Below are 17,315 nucleotides of genomic sequence, written 5' to 3' on the forward strand. Positions count from 1 at the left end.
TATTAATCTTGTCATTGATATGGGTAGAGACACATACATTGATATATTTTAAATACAGATGAATACTTTATTTAGAATTACATGTTTCCTTTTAAGTAGCAGCAATAGTACATTTTCAAAGCACTCGAATAGTAAAACTGTCTAACAGTCAATTAAGAACAGGTTTTTAATCAGAAAAAATGCATAATCTTTGCATTTTTAAAGAATTTTCAGAAAAAGAACTATTACAGCTTCTCTAAGAACACTGTCTATATAGGTAGCTTTTGTAGATGGTCATGCTGTTCAGTATTTTTACTACCCTTAAAAAGAAAAAGAGAAGCCAGAAACAAGAAAATATTGTCCATTTTAAAGAATTCTGAACTCAATCTGTTGTCAAAGTGTCTCTGAGTTTTACTGCAATCCAGTTCCTGGGGGATTCAGAGGATTCGTGAAGTTTCAGTTTGTAGATTTTCCAGTTACTGACCTTTTTTGGAGGCACTTCTAAACTGCAGAGTTTTGCCAGTTGTGAAATACAGCCAGCCGTGATACGAACCCAGCACTATTGCATCGGTAGAAACGGGAATCAGACCGCGATCCAGAGCATGATGTACCACCGGTGCCAGTTTCTGAAAACCCATAAATCTTGGAGCATCCCTAGAATGTATTCAGTTTCTGGTGGAAGAATTGCTGCGTTGTTGCCAAACCTGCCTTCTGCTCTCTGGAACGTTCTTTGTCAGGAAGATATCATCAACGGAGGAAAAAATGCAAACGCGTTTGACTGTAGTCATGGACATTTCTGTGAAGAGAACATTATTTTGTCATTATGATAATCAGATAAATGTGTTTTGTGTTTTGTTTGGTTCAGAAAGATGTAAGAATTTTTGACCGAATTATAGAATTTACATTTTAAATGGGAAACATATGGGTATATATTCAGATATGACGTAACATCCTCAAGTGTATAAAAAGCAACAATCTGACAGATGTTCACAGAGGATTGTATACAGAAGAAATATCAGGTGCGATGCAAATGATAGCAGTTGCTAGAATTTGACTTTATTGCCAAGGAAGAGAGGAGAAAGCTTAACTTCTGCGTTGCCTCCGCTCGATCATTGTATTTTTCAAATTAACTTTCCCCCAAAGATAATTTTTTCCTGCCAAGGCAGGTCTTAGGAGGAGTTGGAATAGGTTGGTTTCAGCACTCAATGTGTTTTTCTGGGATGCTGGGATAGACTTAGTGCCAATAAAACAAACTCTCTTTATTCTAAAGTGAGTGAGTAAAATCCTCTCATCATTTTTAAGGTCTTTGGTGCTTGTTATATTAAAATATCCCTAAAACAGTGACTTTTTAATGTTTTCTCTAACTTTTCAAACTTAATATAACTGAGGAAGCTTAGTGATCAAATCATTGTCGTATGAAATAATATAGTACCAGGAATGTTATTGCGGTGCTGGAGGTCACAGCAAAATACTAAGAACCCCCTAAATGTCTAGCAACAGGGCACTGGTTAAATAAATCAGGCTACTTCAATATAATGGCATGCTGTACAGCCATGGGAAAAAACATTAAGGAGGGATTTTTATATAACAAGAACATATTCACAACGTGCAAAGTGAAAAAGCAAGTTATAAAACAATGTGATCACTGCAAACAGGCAAAAAAGAAATGTACCAACAGGTTGATAGTGGTTACCTTAGGTGTTGGAACTATAAATAACTTTTTTCTTTTTTTAAAGCGATAGGATCTCACTCTCTTGCCCAGGCTGGAGTGCTGTGGTGTGATCATAGCTCACTGCAGCTTCAACCTCCTGGGCTCAAGCGATCCTCCTGCCTCAGCCCCCAGAGTAGTTTAGGATTATAGGTATGTGCCACCATGCCTAATTTTTTAATTTCAAAACTTTTGTGTAGAGACGGGGTCTCACTATGCTGCCCATACTCGTCTTGAACTCCTGGGCTCAAGCAATCTTTCCCTCATCCTCCCAAAGTGCTGAGATTACAGGCATGGGCCACCACATTTGGGCATAAATAATTTTAATGATCCTTATATACGATCCATATATACAGAGACAGCACAAATTGTCTGCAAATGAAATGATATAAATCATAACATATAGTGTCTGCCCATGGTGAATAGCCAATAAATGCCAGCATTTATGATTATGGTTATTATGAGAACAATAATACATTTAATACACTGTTTATAAATAAATTATTTATAACATTTATTTTTTATAAAGTAAAAGAGTCATCATTTTTAAAAACTCCATCGAAATTCCCGAGGTGAGGTTTGTTTGGTGTATGTGCCTGGTGGAAGAGGGAGGTGGGGTCAATTGAGAGGAAGTGTCTGTCCCTCTTAGATGGGTGGGTGGTAACTGAGGAGGGAACAGTGAATCAGAAAAACTGAAAGCGAACTTGGCATTCTTCTTGGTCTTCTCGGGTCCGCTTTTCTTTGACATTCACAAACCCTGGAGAAGTAATATGTTAGCTCAGAACATAACAGTCTGTGGGTACTTCCTTCCTCGCATGGATTTCCCTTAAAAATTAAGCTTGTGAAGATATCACAGAGCCATGGAAAAGATGACACCTTGACTTACTTTCTAAAAATACTTTTTCATCCTTTCTGCATCTTTCCCATAGACTAGTATTTCCATCATACAACAAAAGTTATAAGGTACTTTTTTCAATTGAAAAAATATATAAAAATAATTATATATTGGCTGGTTTTAACCACAACCTCTGGTATTCCAAGAAAAATAAAAAGGAATACCTAATTTACAAGTCAAATTAGTCTGATATTGTTTTTGTTGTTTTCTTCACCTAAATTTCTCTTTCAGTGTTGCAAAATGTTAGTTAATAACTTAACAAATATTAATAAGGACCCAAACTAAGTTTATAAAATGTACGTAATTTCTGTAGTTGAAACTATGAAATCCTCTAGGAAAACAAAACCTTTATTTCAAAATAAACTCAAACATTTCAAAACAAAATCAATTTTTTATTTCAAAAACTAATTTAGAAAATACTACTTCCATACAAGTGAGTTTTTAAAGAAATGACCATCTCAAAAGGTAGTTTATTCTCAGTCATAACTAACTTTACTGCTTTTGGGATGATGTACAAATGTGTTTTTGTATCTGTTTTTGGTGTGCTAAGAAATTTTTATTAAAATTTCTTGCAATACATTTGGAAGATGTTTTGCAAAGAAAATGTCAAATGTGTAGAAAATTTTGTAAAACTGTTAAAAAGTCTTAGAGAAAGAAGATTAAGCAATTCAATAGTGGTGATGTGATTTATGTGATCTCTTCAGATAGAAACTCATTTTGCTTAATTTGAAACATCCAACCTGTGAGTAAAAATTGGCTTGGTCAGAAATTTTTCCTGGCTGGGTGCAGTGGCTCAAACCTGTAATCCTAGTACTTTGGGAGACCAAGGTGGGTGGATCACCTGAGGTCAGGAGTTCAAGACCAGCCTGGCCAACATGGTGAAACCCTGTCTCCACTAAAAACACAAAAATTAGCTGGGCATGATGGCATGCTCCTGTAATCCCAGCTACTGGGGAGGCTGAAGCATGAGACTTGCTTGCACCTGGGAGGCAGAGATTGCAGTGAGCTGAGATCGTGCCACTGCACTCCAGCTGGGGCCACAGAGTGAGACTCTATCTCAATAAAAGAAAAATAAAAAACAGACAAAAAAATTCCTGTTTGGTATGTGTTTTGAGATTTAAAGGGAAGCTTTAGGAAAATATTTTGTTTGTGAGTCTGAACAGGGGAAAAATGTCCTTGCAGGAAACATGATTTTATGAATTTATTCTTCTACCTGCAAACTCTATCACTTCCAGATGCCAAATGCTTTAAAACTTCATTCAGGTACTGCAAGAAATGCTGAGCAAACAATTATTGTGTGGGCACAATTTCAGAAAAGCACAGTAGTCTCAATATTTGTCCATTCTACTCACTAAAAACAGAAGTTGTTCATGAGAGAAAAAAGGGAATTATTCAGAAAATCTAGTCATATGTTTTAAAGATGGCCATAATTTCTTTGACGCTCATCCCATTGAAAGATGGAGTCCAATTGTCCCCTCTCTGCCCATTGAATCCGGATGGGCTTAGTGACCCATTTGTAACCCATAGAATGTGGCAGAAGTGACACTGTGTGGCTTCCAAGGCTAGGTCAGAAAGGATGAGGCAACATCCACCTTGTCCCCTTGTCCACTGGAGCATTTACTTTTTGAGCCCCAACCTGTGATGCAAGAAGTCTAACCAGCTGAAGGCCACCATGCTGTGAGGAAGTCCAAGCCACACGGAGAGAGACTACATGTAGACAGTCTTGCCTACAGTCCTAGCTTAGCCCAGCCCTGAACCATCCCAGCTCAGGCGACAGACACAGCAATGAAGATGCCGTCACCCCTGAGATGACTGTGGCCCTAGATGCTTGTGTCAGTGTTCCAGTCTTCCCACCTGGGCTCCAGGTGTCAAAGAACAGAAAGAATCAATCCCAACTTTACCATTTTTGAATTCCTGTCCAACAGAATCCATGAGGCTGATACTGATGTTTTTCATCGCTAAGCATGGGTTTCGGTTTTGTTTCATTTTGCTTTGTTTTCACGCAGAAATAGATAACTGGTATATATTGTGTAATTTGAACTTACAGGATAAATATTTGAGGAGATGATATGTTGTAAATACGTTACCCTGAAACTGCATTTTATTTCTGAGTCAGAAGCATTTAGATTATATATTCTTTGTGTTTTAATAAAATATAAAGTTATTAGTTGCTTTTAGTTTTCAGTATAACGGAATCACGGGGTATCCTTTAAGCCTTTATTTGGAATATTCAAACTGAACAAAAGAGTGTCTTCTGTGACTCGTCTAAGGAATATGATGTGCTGCTTTTCTGCTGGACTCTTACCCCAGTCCTTGGTCATTTCTGTGTTGAGTTCACCGATAAATGCTCATCCCTGTGCCCTGGCCCTGCTGCTGTAGTGACAGATGCTAATCACATCACAGACCGAACACTTCACTCAGGCAGTTTCACCCACTGCTCAGCTATGCCAGGCTGTCCTCGGGGCTACAGGTGGAGCTTGGTTAGTCAATGCTTGTGAGTCTTGTTTCATAGCAAGTGTTTGTTCCCAATTTAGTGACAAATACATTTAATTCTTACAGCACTAAGTAGAAAATGAATGTGAAAAAGTAAGTTTAAGCTCAAGCAGCTTTAATCTGGATAATTCTCTTTTATTGCAACAACACTTCAAATAAATAGGCTGACCTATCTAGTTTTTACCTAATTAAATCTGAAAAGAGAAAGTCACTCTGTTTATAAGGACATTCAAAGTACCTTCTTTGGCTCTTGTATTCCGTTGTTATTTTGAAATTCAAAAAGATTTCTTTGTCTTTATAAACATAGTCTAAACCACCAAGTTATCAGCTTTTGAGGAAAGTTTTTTGAATCACTGCGATCTAGCATTTATAAATAGAAATGTTAACTCTGAGTGGAGAAAATGTTTATAGTTCTCCGGAATCCTTAGGGCATCTGTATTAGTCCTGTACTTTCATTGCCTTATAATCATTGCCATCTAGTAATGCCAACCACAAATTATGACATATTTCAAAGATACATACAAGACTCCGCTAAGTGGCAAATTCTGGTAACTGCGCTGCCCTGTAAACATGAGAACAGAGTCTGGGATTCAGAGCATAAGTTCTACCAAAACAAGTTCAAACGGGGGATGAGAGGGGTCAGGATTCACTGTAAAACAGCGATTTTTAAAACATCTTCATCACAGTTATGGACTGAATTGTGTCTGCCCCAAAATTCTCAAGGTGAAAGCCTAACTCCCAAGACTTCGTAACGTGACCTCATGTGGAGATAGGGTCTTTGAAGGTCTAATTAGTTAAGATGAGATCGTATGTCATGGACAAGGTGGGCCCTAATATGGCTGGTGCCCTTATAGAAAGGGGAAATTTGCACACAGACACAGACACAGACACACACACACAGACACACAGACACACACACACACACACACACACACACACACCCCAGCATGTGAAGATGAGGATGGGGAACGGGGTGAACCCAAGGGATACCAAGATGGCCAGCAAACCCCTGGAAGCCAGGGGAGAACCCTGGAACAGATTTTTCTTCTCAGCCTTAGAAGCAATCAATCCTGCCAACACCTGGATTCTGGACGCCCAGCCCCCAGGACCATAAGACAACACACTTCTGTTGTTCGTGCCACCCAGTCCACAGTACTTTGTTATGGCAGCCCTAGGAAGTGAATACACCTGTAATTGGCAGATTTTGATTTAACATGGAAGTTTCTAATGCTCTTTATTTATTTTTTAACTCCATAGTGTTGGGAGGTGAGACAACTACCCAGTGGATTTACAATCTGTCTAGACAAACTGAATTCACTCAGAGAGCTGTCTCACGGAATGAAAAACAGCTCTTCCCTCAGCTAACTTGCATATTATTTGAACATTTCCAAGGTCCACCAAAAGAACACAATCATAATGTTAACAGGAATCCTGACTATTGCAGCTCCTCACTAAAGCCAAACTCCGCTGGGCCTTGCCTGGTCCTCCGCATCAGGAGCCTGGGCTGTATGTTCTTGTGCCTCATTTCAGGGGTGTCAAACCTTTTGGCTTCACTGGGCCACATTGGAAGAATTGTTTTGGGCCACACCTAAAATACACTAACATTAATGATAGCTGATGAGCTAAAAAAATTGCAAAAAAATCTTAAAATGTTTTAAGAAAGTTGATGAATTTGTATTGGGCTGCATTCAAAGCCATCCTGGGCCATGGGCAGCCTGCAGGTCACAGGTTGGACAAGCTTGCCATCCTTTCAGAGCCTTGGTTGCTGTGACAGTGCCCTGTTGTTTGACCATTCCTTCGTTTCAGACATCATCCCTAAAGAGATCACAAGCCTGGCCACATTAGGAAACACTTAAAGTGGAGCTTAGGATCTTTGGGACCTGGCTCCCATGGCTCCTGCACTCACTAAAGAAGAAATTGAGCCAGGCACCACTGCTGGGGCCCTTGGAAAATGTCAAAGCACATGAAATTGTTCGTAGGTGGCTCCCACTTCCTTCCTTCCTTCCTTCCTTCCTTCCTTCCTTCCTTCCTTCCTTCCTTCCTTCCTTCTTTCCTTCCTTCCTTTCCTTCCTTTCTTCCTTCTTTTTTCTCTTTATTTCTCTCTCTTTCTCTTTTTCTCTCTTCTTTCCTTTCTTTCCTTTTTCTTTTCTTTCCTTTCTTTCCTTCCTTTCCTTCCTTTCCTTTCTTTCCTTTCTTCTCTTTCTTCTCTTTTTCTCTTTCTCTCTCTTTCTTTCATGGAGTCTTGCTCTGTTGGCCAGGCTGCTAAAGTGCAGTGGCGTGATCTCAGCTCATTGCAACCTACACCTCCTGAGTTCAAGTAACTCTCCTGTCTTAGCCTCCCTAGTAGCTGGGATTACAGTTGCCCGCCACCACACCCAGCTAATTTTCGTATTTTTAGTAGAGATGGCGTTTCACCATATTGGTCAGGCTGGTCTCGAACTCTTGAACCTCAGGTGATCCCCCCATCTTGGCCTCCCAGAGTGCTGGGATTACAGGTGTGAGCCACTGCGCCTGGCCCTTGTACCCTTCTTTCAAGATGGCCTCCAAAGCCATCCAGAGTCCCTGCCCTGAATTCCCCTTCCACTCAAGGAGTCTGCCTCGGTCCTGGGGTGCAGGAAAGACTAAGAGTTGTATGATGAAAGCTGCGGTGTGATGTCCGGGAGAGACAGGACTCCTCAATTCGAATGACCTACAATGGAGGCACAGCATGAGGCAGACGTTCCCCAACTATAGGATGTATTCTACAAGTAAAGAGCAGGGGAAGAATTTAATACTGTATTAATCCTGGATCACTGCTCTCCCCTCGCTTAGATACTGAATGGATAAACTGAGGTACCATTAAACAGATGATGAGGCAGTAGGTTTTCCATTCCAGGTGTTGACAGACAAAGTAGCACATTAAAAAACAAAAACAAAAAAAAACCCAAAAAACCTAGTCCTCTTAATCGTATTGCCTAGAAGTGCTGTGACAGACAGAGATAAGCAGGTAGCAAGATAGATGTGTAGGTGTGAAGAAAGAGAAAAAGATAGATTGACAGAAAGCAAGACGGCCTGAAAGGTAGATTATCTGCAAGGAGAGATAAATCAGATAAATAGAGCAATTACCTAACCACCTGCATTTTGTTTCCTCCCACATTCTTCTTAGCTTTAGATCAGTTACCAGAATTGTATCATTATGTCCAGCGCAGGAAGGTACTTAAGTGATCTCCATATTCATTCTATGATGTTCCTTCAAGAAATTTTAATTAAGTCATTTTCGTATTAAAAATCAAGTACTATGAAGTTCCATGTATTAAGTGCACATTCAATATTAAGATGCATAAGTTATAAACATCCAAAAGACACTCCCCCAACTGCCGAAGAAACTCACAGCTTATGGACCTGCAGATGGTTCTGATGTGGGCAATGGGAGCTGCAGCCTGGAAAATGAAGCTGTGACACTGTATGAAGTTCTGTGTCCTGGATTCTGTTTGCTGCTACCAGTGTTGCAGCTGACCACCCCTGCTGGCTGGTTATCAGGTCTTTCAAAAGATACAACATGGCTGGGTATGGTGCCTCACGCCTCTAATCCCAGCAATTTGGGAGGCTGAGGCGGGTGGATCACAAAGTCAGGAGTTCGAGACCAGCCTGGTCAACATGGTGAAACCCCATCTCTACTTAAGAAAATACAAAAATTAGCTGAACATGGTGGTGTGTGCCTGTAATCCTAGCTACTCAGGAGGCTGAGGCAGGAGAATTGCTTGAACCTGGGAGGCGGAGGTGGCAGTGAGCCAAGATCGTGCCACTGCACTTCAACTTGGGCAACAGAGCAAGACTCGTCTCAGCTGTACAAGAGGCCACGGTTCATTCCTTCCTTCATTCATCCAATCATTTAAATATTTCTTGATGTCTACTCAGTGTGAGGTTCTGAGCCAGGAAATATGGCAACGAACAAGTCCAACACATCTCCTTCCTCATCATGTTTACATTGTAGCAGGGAGAATCTTCAAGCACTCCTATTGATTTGAAATAGACACTGGAGGAGAAAATCATGAAAGAAATGGGCTCAGAACTCATCTAGTTCAACAGAAGCAGTAAACTCATCAAACTCCAGACAATACTGTCCCATCTGAATTTCTTAAGACTCATGGTCAGTGTTTGCCTCACGTCAGTGGTGATAGCCCTTTTCTGCGGGGTAACGTTTCTGAACAGAGCCCTAGAGAAGACTTCTGATCTACCCATTATTTTCTCCTTCTCGTACGAACAATTTTATCACCCATGCCACCATTTAGCTGCAGAAGAGTTAGACTCCTCCAACGTGGTTGGTGATTTGCCTGTGTAACCCCTTTCCATGAAACCACATTCTGCTGGCCAGGCAGCCGAGGGTGGTTTTAAAGCCAGGAGTCTCCACAAAGGACATGAATAGCCCCACAGAGGTTGTCCACCTCACACCCACCACGTGCCCTGGTAAAAGTGCCATCTGTCTTCTCCTTATCCTTTGTCTAGTAAGCAGATAAGGGGAGCTGACTCCTATGCTACGCTAAGGGACGTGACAAAGACAAGTGCCTCTCCCAGCCTGTGGCCACGACTCGGTGTCCCATCACTCTTCCTCGTCTTTAGTGGAAGTTATCGGGTTGAACAACAGACATGACATCATTCAAGTGCCTCAGGCTGGGTTGGGAGAAAGAAGCCCACGTATTAACACAACATGTCATGTAGTCAACCCTTCTTCTCTCCCCTTTTTCTTTGTTGAAGGATGGCACAGATCTACACAGTTGTCGTCAGGTTAGTGTGAGTTCTGAGCCCTCGAGAGTTTTCCTCAGAAGGAAGCTGTTCTAGAGAGCGTCTGTCATTTCCTCTCAGCATCTTTTGAAATTGAGCATTGAGAGAGTGTAGGAAAATTCCTAGGTTCTAGTAAATAGGCTCACTCAAGAAGCTGAAGAGAAAATATGCAAACTAATTGCTGTAAAAACCTTTCATTTCCATAGTTTCCTAAAACAGTGATGTAACGATATTAAAGAACAGCCTGGGTTATATTTATAGTCTACCTATTAATAGGGCAACCTCTTACTGACACCTGCATTTTTTCTGCTGCTCCCAAATGATAGCATGCACTTTGCTGTTTTAAAACGTAAACCAAATTCATAAGCAAGTAGATAAGTCCCAGATTCTTCTTGCAGATGCTGAACATTGTGGTCCCATAAATGCAAGTTCCATCTCTGCAGTCATTATCACAATTATTATTATTTAACGATTACCATTTTTGCATTTTCCTCTCTTGTAGTGGGCTATAATTTCCAAGGGACTGTGTTTCTCTTGATCATTCCCGTATCCCTAGCATTCAGTACAGATTCTGGCACAAAATTATCACTCAGTGAACATTTCTTGCGTAGATGAATGGGTTTGAATGTGGAGCTGTTGATTTGCTTAGAGAAGTACCTTTTGTGAAGATGTCCACATGTTGTAGGTAGAAACAGGAGGTGAAACATATGGAAATGATCACAGAGGAGCTAAGTATGATGCAGAGACATAGCCCTGTCCATGACAGTGCCACACAGAGGTGGCCAGCTGGGCACCGGAGGGGGTCAGGGGCTGCCTGATTGTCAGAACTGTCAGTAGCCTGATGACCATACACACTGCTGCTGGGAAAATTCTTACCTGAGAATTTCTTCCGTTTCCTGGAAACACAATTCAAAATCTGTGTAAGTGTCTTGTTTTTCTGACGTTGTCTAAGAACCAAGTGTTCCCTAGTTTGAAATTTTCCAGATTACTAGAGCCTACTCATTTAAATTAAACAACAAGACATTGGGAATTTTACTCATTTTGGTGAATTACTTTTTATTTTCTTGAATAGTTAGGCTGAAGTTCACTTAACTCTTTCTGAAGACTCAGAGTCACCCTGTTGGCTAGCTCTTGAGGGCATCTACAGAATGGTTTTATGTATGCACATACTTTTTATGACTTGAAGAATACTTTTGCACATACCAGGTGTTTATAACTCTCCCTCTACCATTGTGGTGTGAGAATAGGAGTGGGCGGTGGGAAGCAGCAAGGAGCAATGGGGTAGTGGTGTGCAGAGCCTGTGGCTATCCGTTTTATAGACTGGTACTTCTTGGATGTTGTGTGAGCAAAGAATCCTGTTGTTTCATGTATACTACCATGCATTACTTTAATTAATCTTCAAAGTGATTTGCTCAGGCAAGTGGGGATTTATTGCTCTCTCCATTTTACAGGAACATAAACTGATTCAGTAAAGTTTATTTATTTTTTATTTATTTGTTTATTTGTTTTTTGAGACGGAGTTTTGCTCTGTCGCCTGGCTGGAGTGCAGTGGCGCGATCTCAGCTCACTGCAACCTCTGCCTCCCCAGTTCAAGAGATTCTCCTGCCTCAGCCTCCTGAGTAGCTGGGATTACAGGTGCACACCACCACACCTGGCTAATTTTGTATTTTTAGTAGAGATGGGGTTTCACCATGTTGGTCAGTCTGGTCTCAAACTCCTGACCTCAGTTGATCCACCCACCTCGGTCTCCCAAAGTGCTGGGATTACAGGCGTGAGCCACCATGCCCAGCAATTCAGTAAAGTTTAGATTTACATTGTGAGAAAACACATAGCTAAAGCAAACATTCCTGCAGTGCCTACTTTGTGCCAGGTGTGGTTTTAGGAACTTTATGCCATGATTTTATTTCAACATTTTTAGCATCAGCAATCTCATTCTACTAGGTCATGGCAAAACTGGACTAAGAGCTGTGGCATTTTTCTCCAAGTCCCATGCTCTTTTCGGAGGGTTACATTACTTCTACAAAATAACAGTGACTTAGTCAATTTAGTGTTGCTATAACAGAGTATCTGAGACTGAGTTCGTTGAGAAAGAAACGAGGTCTATTGAGCTCATGGTTCTGCAGGTGGGAAATTTCAAGGGCATGGCACCGGCTTCTGGCCAGGGCTTCCCTGCTGTGTCATAATATAACAGAAGGTCAAAGCTGGGGTAGGCATGTGAGAAAAGGAAGGGACCAAGGAAGGTGACATGTTTTATATCAACCTACTCTTGAGGGAACTAATCCATTACTGCAAGAACTAATCCAGTCTTGCAAGAGTAAGAACTCACTCACTATCCTGAGAATGGCACCAACTTATCAAGAGGAATCCACCCCTGGGACCCAAACACCTCCCACTGGGCCCCACCTCCCAACACTGTCTCTTGCAATTAAACTTCCACATGGGTTTTGGTGAGGAAAAGGCACATCTAAATGGTAGAAAATACCCATAAAAAGCTTGAGAAAGCACATGGATATACATGATTTTGTTTCACCATCTTTGCCCTTTTCTATTGATACAATGATGCCCTTGAGTCTAGAAAAAGTCCTTCAGGCTGAATGGGTTTCGGATGGTCATCCACTGGATTTCTGGTTTTACCTTTTATCTCTAATGGGCTCCTACCCATTTAGGGGCTTGTAGTCTCACCCCGTACTTACCTTAAGGCCAGGTTCAGCACTGCAAAACACAAATCCAATTCCAAAACACTGGAAAGCAATCAGATTGGACTGTTGTTTTCTTAGGAAAAGAAAGCAAAAACTTACCCCATAAGGCATCATTGCCTAAAACCACCTTTAAGCATTTCTGTCATTTCCTCGGATGCTTGAGACTCACCTGTGAGAGGGAAAGCATCTACCTCTCCCACAGACCCTTAGTTGCCCTAAACAATTCACTTCTGCATTCCACTTTTAGCAAAAGAAAAGCGTGGTGATTACCAGAATTCAGTGCAGAGCCATCCCTTAACAAACAATGGTTAAGAAACAAGGGAGGGAAGGAAGGAAGGAAAGAAGGAAAGAGGAAAGAGGGAGGGGGGAGGGAGAGAGAGAAGAGGGAAGAAAGGAAGGAGGGAAGGGAGGGAGGGAAGGAAAGAAGGAAATGGAAGGAAGCAAGGAGAGGAGGGAGGAAGGAAGGAAATGGAAGGAAGGATGGAGGGAGTGAGGGAGGAAGGAAGGAAGAAAGAAAGAGGTTGGGAGGGAGGGAGAGAGAGAAGGAAGAAAGGAAGGGAGAGAGGGAAGGAAGGAAGAAGAGAGGGAGGGAGGAAGGAAAGAAGGAAATGGAAGAAAGGAAGGAGAGAGGGAGGAAAGAAGGAAGGAAGGAAGGAAGCAAGGAAGGAAGGAAGGGAGGCAGGGAGGGAGGGAGGGAGGGAGGAATCAGAAATCATAGTCAGTGAAACCCAGGAAAACCATTAGGCAGGAATTAGGACAACACCTTACTCAGGTTTGCATTCCCAACATTTAGCACCATATGCATCAAAAATGTTGTTGGATGAATACTGAACAACAGTCAAACACTGAATAAACCTGGCAGGTTGACATCACAGGGAGGGCACAGTGTACTGGACTGTGACTGGGTTGCTGTTTTTCATGCCAAGTCATGACAGTAGGATTCAGTGTGTGGGGTAAACACAGTCCTATGAATCTCACTTTTAAAAAACTGCAAGTGCTATAGATAAAAGCTTTCATAATTTTGAGATAATAATGGTAAAAACGATCATTTTTGCTTACTATTTGTGATGGTTAATATTGAGTGTCAACTTGATTGGATTGAAGGATGCAAAGTATTGTTCCTGGGTGTCTGTGAGGGTGTTGCCAATGGAAGTTAACACTTGAGTCACTGGACTAGGAGAGGCAGACCCACCCTCAATCTGTGTGGGCCCCCAGCTGCCAGCTCAGCTGCCAGCACAGCTAGAATAAAGCAGGCAGAGGAACGTGGAAGGACTAGACTGCCTGAGTTTTCCGACCTTCATCTCTCCCCTGTGTTGGATGCCTCCTGCCCTCACACATCAGACTCCAGCTTCTTCAGCTTTTGGATTCTTGGACCTACCTCTCCGCGTGGTTTGCCAGGGGCTCTCAGGCTTTCGGCTACAGAATGAAGGCTGCTCTATCAGCTTTCCTACTTTTGAGATTTTGGAACTTTACTGGCTTCCTTGCTCCTCAGCTTGCAGATGGCCTGTTGTGGAACCTCACCTTGTGATCGTGTGAGTCAATACTCCTTAAGAAACTCCCTTTCTTATATACATCTATCCTATTAGTCCTGTCCTTCTAGAGAATGCTAATACAATATTTTTAATGTTTATATCCCACAATAAAACTCAGAAGTAGTTAATCAGGCTTAAATGCAAGAGAAAGGTTTATATTAATTATTGGCCATAACCAACAAAAAATTCAGAAAAGTCAGAATCATCATGCTGCCTTTATTCAACGCTGACTTTGCTAAGCCTTTCAGAATCTGTCATGTATGAAATTCAACCTGAAACACATACATGCAACAGGTGCATCTCAGGGCTTTAAGGCCACCTGCAACTCATAGGTGCCTAGAACCACCGGCCCTGAGAAACAGCTGAAGAAGATTGGTTTAGTGTTTGGGTCCTTCTATGACCTTGAAGAAAGCACTGGGGAAGGCATAACTGTGTCTTCCCTGAGTAGCCCCACCAGTCATCACCACTTCATTTCTTACCCATCTTTGTAGTAGACTCATTCCCAATTAAGAAGGCTAAGGCAGAGCCAAAGGTTAAGTTAACACAGGGCTGGTAACTTTCCTAGGCTTGCTGGTCATTTACACACAGAGAAGACCGTAGGAAATTGAGAGAAGAACAGAGAGAGAGAATCTAGGTTTCCTGACAATGTAAATTACATCTTAATATGAGAAGTTAAACAATATCCATTATTTTGAATTATTTTTTCCCTTAAATCCACATTGGTAAATCCTTTCTCTTTTGAGGACTATTGGTCACCACAGGAAACCGGGACCATCAGGTCAAGTCAGGGCATACCTGCTAATCTTTAAGTTTATAAACTGGTGCAAGAAATAAATAAAGAACCTGAGTTGGAGTTGCCAGTTGGTTTAGGCTTATCTTATTTGGAGAAGGTAATAAATTGACTATGCTTTAAGTGAACAGTGGGAAACGATTGATGATTCAATAACTTTAAATTAAAAGAAGATTTATTGGAAAATTGGCAGTGCTGCAGCAGATTTGAATCATCTGTTAAGTAACAATTAGTGCTCACATGCCATGACAAATCCAGAAGCCGGTTTGTGAAAAAAAAAAAAAGGGAGCCTCTTCCCTATATTTTACTTTTGAGCCCATGAAGAAGATTTGAAGCCGATGGAGAAGATTTGAAGGCACTTTTCAGAAAGGGAAGTGAGTGAGGGCAACAGAGACCTCCACCATCTGCTGCCTCCAGGATGCAAGAATAAAAAATACAGCATGGGGCCGGGTGTGGTGGCTCAAGCCTGTAATCCCAGCACTTTGGGAGGCCGAGACGGGTGGATCACGAGGTCAGGAGATCAAGACCATCCTGGCTAACATGGTGAAACCCCGTCTCTACTAAAAAAATACAAAAAACTAGCCGGGCGAGGTGGCGGGCGCCTGTAGTCCCAGCTACTCGGGAGGCTGAGGCAGGAGAATGGCGTGAACCCGGGAGGCGGAGCTTGCAGTGAGCTGAGATTCGGCCACTGCACTCCAGCCTGGGCGACAGAGCCAGACTCCGTCTCAAAAAAAAAAAAAAAAAAAAAAAAATACAGCATGTTGTTTAGAAGTAAGAACATTGCTCTTTTTCTTTTCTTTTCCTTAATTTTGATGTGCATCATTATGATTTTGAAAAATGAAATATAAGTGGACTTTTAAGTTCTGTTTCCAGTCTGTTGAGGTTGACACGACTCACTGAAAGTTCCTTTCTCTGGCAGGTGCATGAGGGAAATGCTCACGCTTCCCAGGGATGATGGAAGGTTAAGGTCCTAACACCTCCTGCACATCTGAGCAGCGGCACACTGAACCAGATGGTCTTGGATGTGGGACAACAGAGGCAGACTCGAGAGTCTGGAACATTATTTTAGGATCACACAAAAAGATATATGATTTTCACAGGTAAGTGTTGTCTTTTCATTGTTGGAAAAAAGTTTCTCACTAATAACTGTCTAAAAGGGAAGTAATTAGAGTTTCAGGCATTCTACAAATAACTGTGAAGAGGGTTTTGTCTTGGTTTTGGTTCTTTCCGATGTGCCTTACAGCTTTCCCTAAGGCAACACACTTATTGACCTACTGCTGGGGCAAATAGGTGGAAAAAAACCCAAGCTTTCCTCTTTCTGGAGAAAGGAAGGGTCAGGTGTAACACTAAAGCGACTCAAAAGTAGGGGAGCTTGTATCAGCTCTGTTCTGCACAATGGTTCCCCTGTTTATTACATAGAAAGAGAAGGAAGGAGGAGAAAGCTCACAGCAATGTCCTTGATTTAACCGTACAGAGGGCAGAAATGACTGATCATTATTTTGCGGTTTGGGTTATTGCTCATTTAAATTTCATGTGCCAATTCTCACTGATTAGCCGTGGCTGCTTGGAGCACTGTGTGAGGAAGAATTCTCAGGCACATGGTGAGCACTCAGCACTTGTTGTATGCCGAATGAATGCCTGTCTTGGACACAGGGAAAGGAGTGGTACCACATGTGTTGCAGAGTTGCCTCGAGTTGACCCTAAGAAAGTCATTGTAAAGAGGAGAAGGTTAGGGATGAGAGACAAAGATGCATGCTAAGGCTGATGAGCTGTTCTCCTAACAGATAAAGCCTGACCCGGCCTTGGACTTCAGTACACGTGAGTAAACTGTTCAATGATGCTACATTAATTGGCTGTGTACAGCTGAACTTTTAAAACAATGCATGCTCTTTGACCCTACCTCCACCCCACATGTCTGCTTCTAGCAATTTAACCTAAGGAAATAATGAGGATGTGAACAGAGCCTCAGCTACAGTGGTGTTTGACAGAAGCATTTCTTATTTATAAAAAAGAGAAACCCGTGCAAAGTAACTCAGGTTCAAAAAGAGGTTAACATAAAGCAGTATTTCTCAAATTTGGCCTGTTGACATTTGGAGACAGATAATTCTTCGTTGTAGGGGCTGTCCTGCACATTGTAGGATGCTTAGCGACATCTCTGGATTTTATCCACTAGATGCCAGTAGCAGCCCCTCACTAGCTGTGACAACACAAAATGCCTTCTGATATTGCCAAAGGTCTCCTGGGAGGAGCGGGAAACCCAAACCACTCCCAAGTAAGAATCACTGGTATAAGGGTGTAGAACTCATGGCAATTCAAAAAAAGCTGAAAAACCAGGATTCAGAATCTGAAGAGCTGCAGCATCTTGAGTGCAATCATCTCTCTTACTCCCATTTCCCCCTCTGCTGACCTCGTTTGATCTATAGGACATAGATCTGCTCCATTCTCACTCTGAGTTTCT

The 17,315-nt window shown here is 41.8% G+C and overlaps 1 long non-coding RNA gene across 1 annotated transcript in view; it reads right to left on the bottom strand.

Moving 5' to 3' along the window:
- Positions 1–655: 655 nt before the first annotated feature.
- Positions 656–17,315, bottom strand: part of LOC123575515 (uncharacterized) — a 34,152-nt gene continuing 17,492 nt past the window's right edge. The window contains exon 5 of the long non-coding RNA XR_010577821.2: positions 656–775. This is a non-coding gene — a long non-coding RNA (uncharacterized lncRNA). The remainder of the gene's footprint in view (positions 776–17,315) is intronic.

The sequence above is a fragment of the Macaca fascicularis genome, chromosome 9 (assembly GCF_037993035.2).
Source record: "Macaca fascicularis isolate 582-1 chromosome 9, T2T-MFA8v1.1".
NCBI lineage: Eukaryota > Metazoa > Chordata > Mammalia > Primates > Cercopithecidae > Macaca > Macaca fascicularis.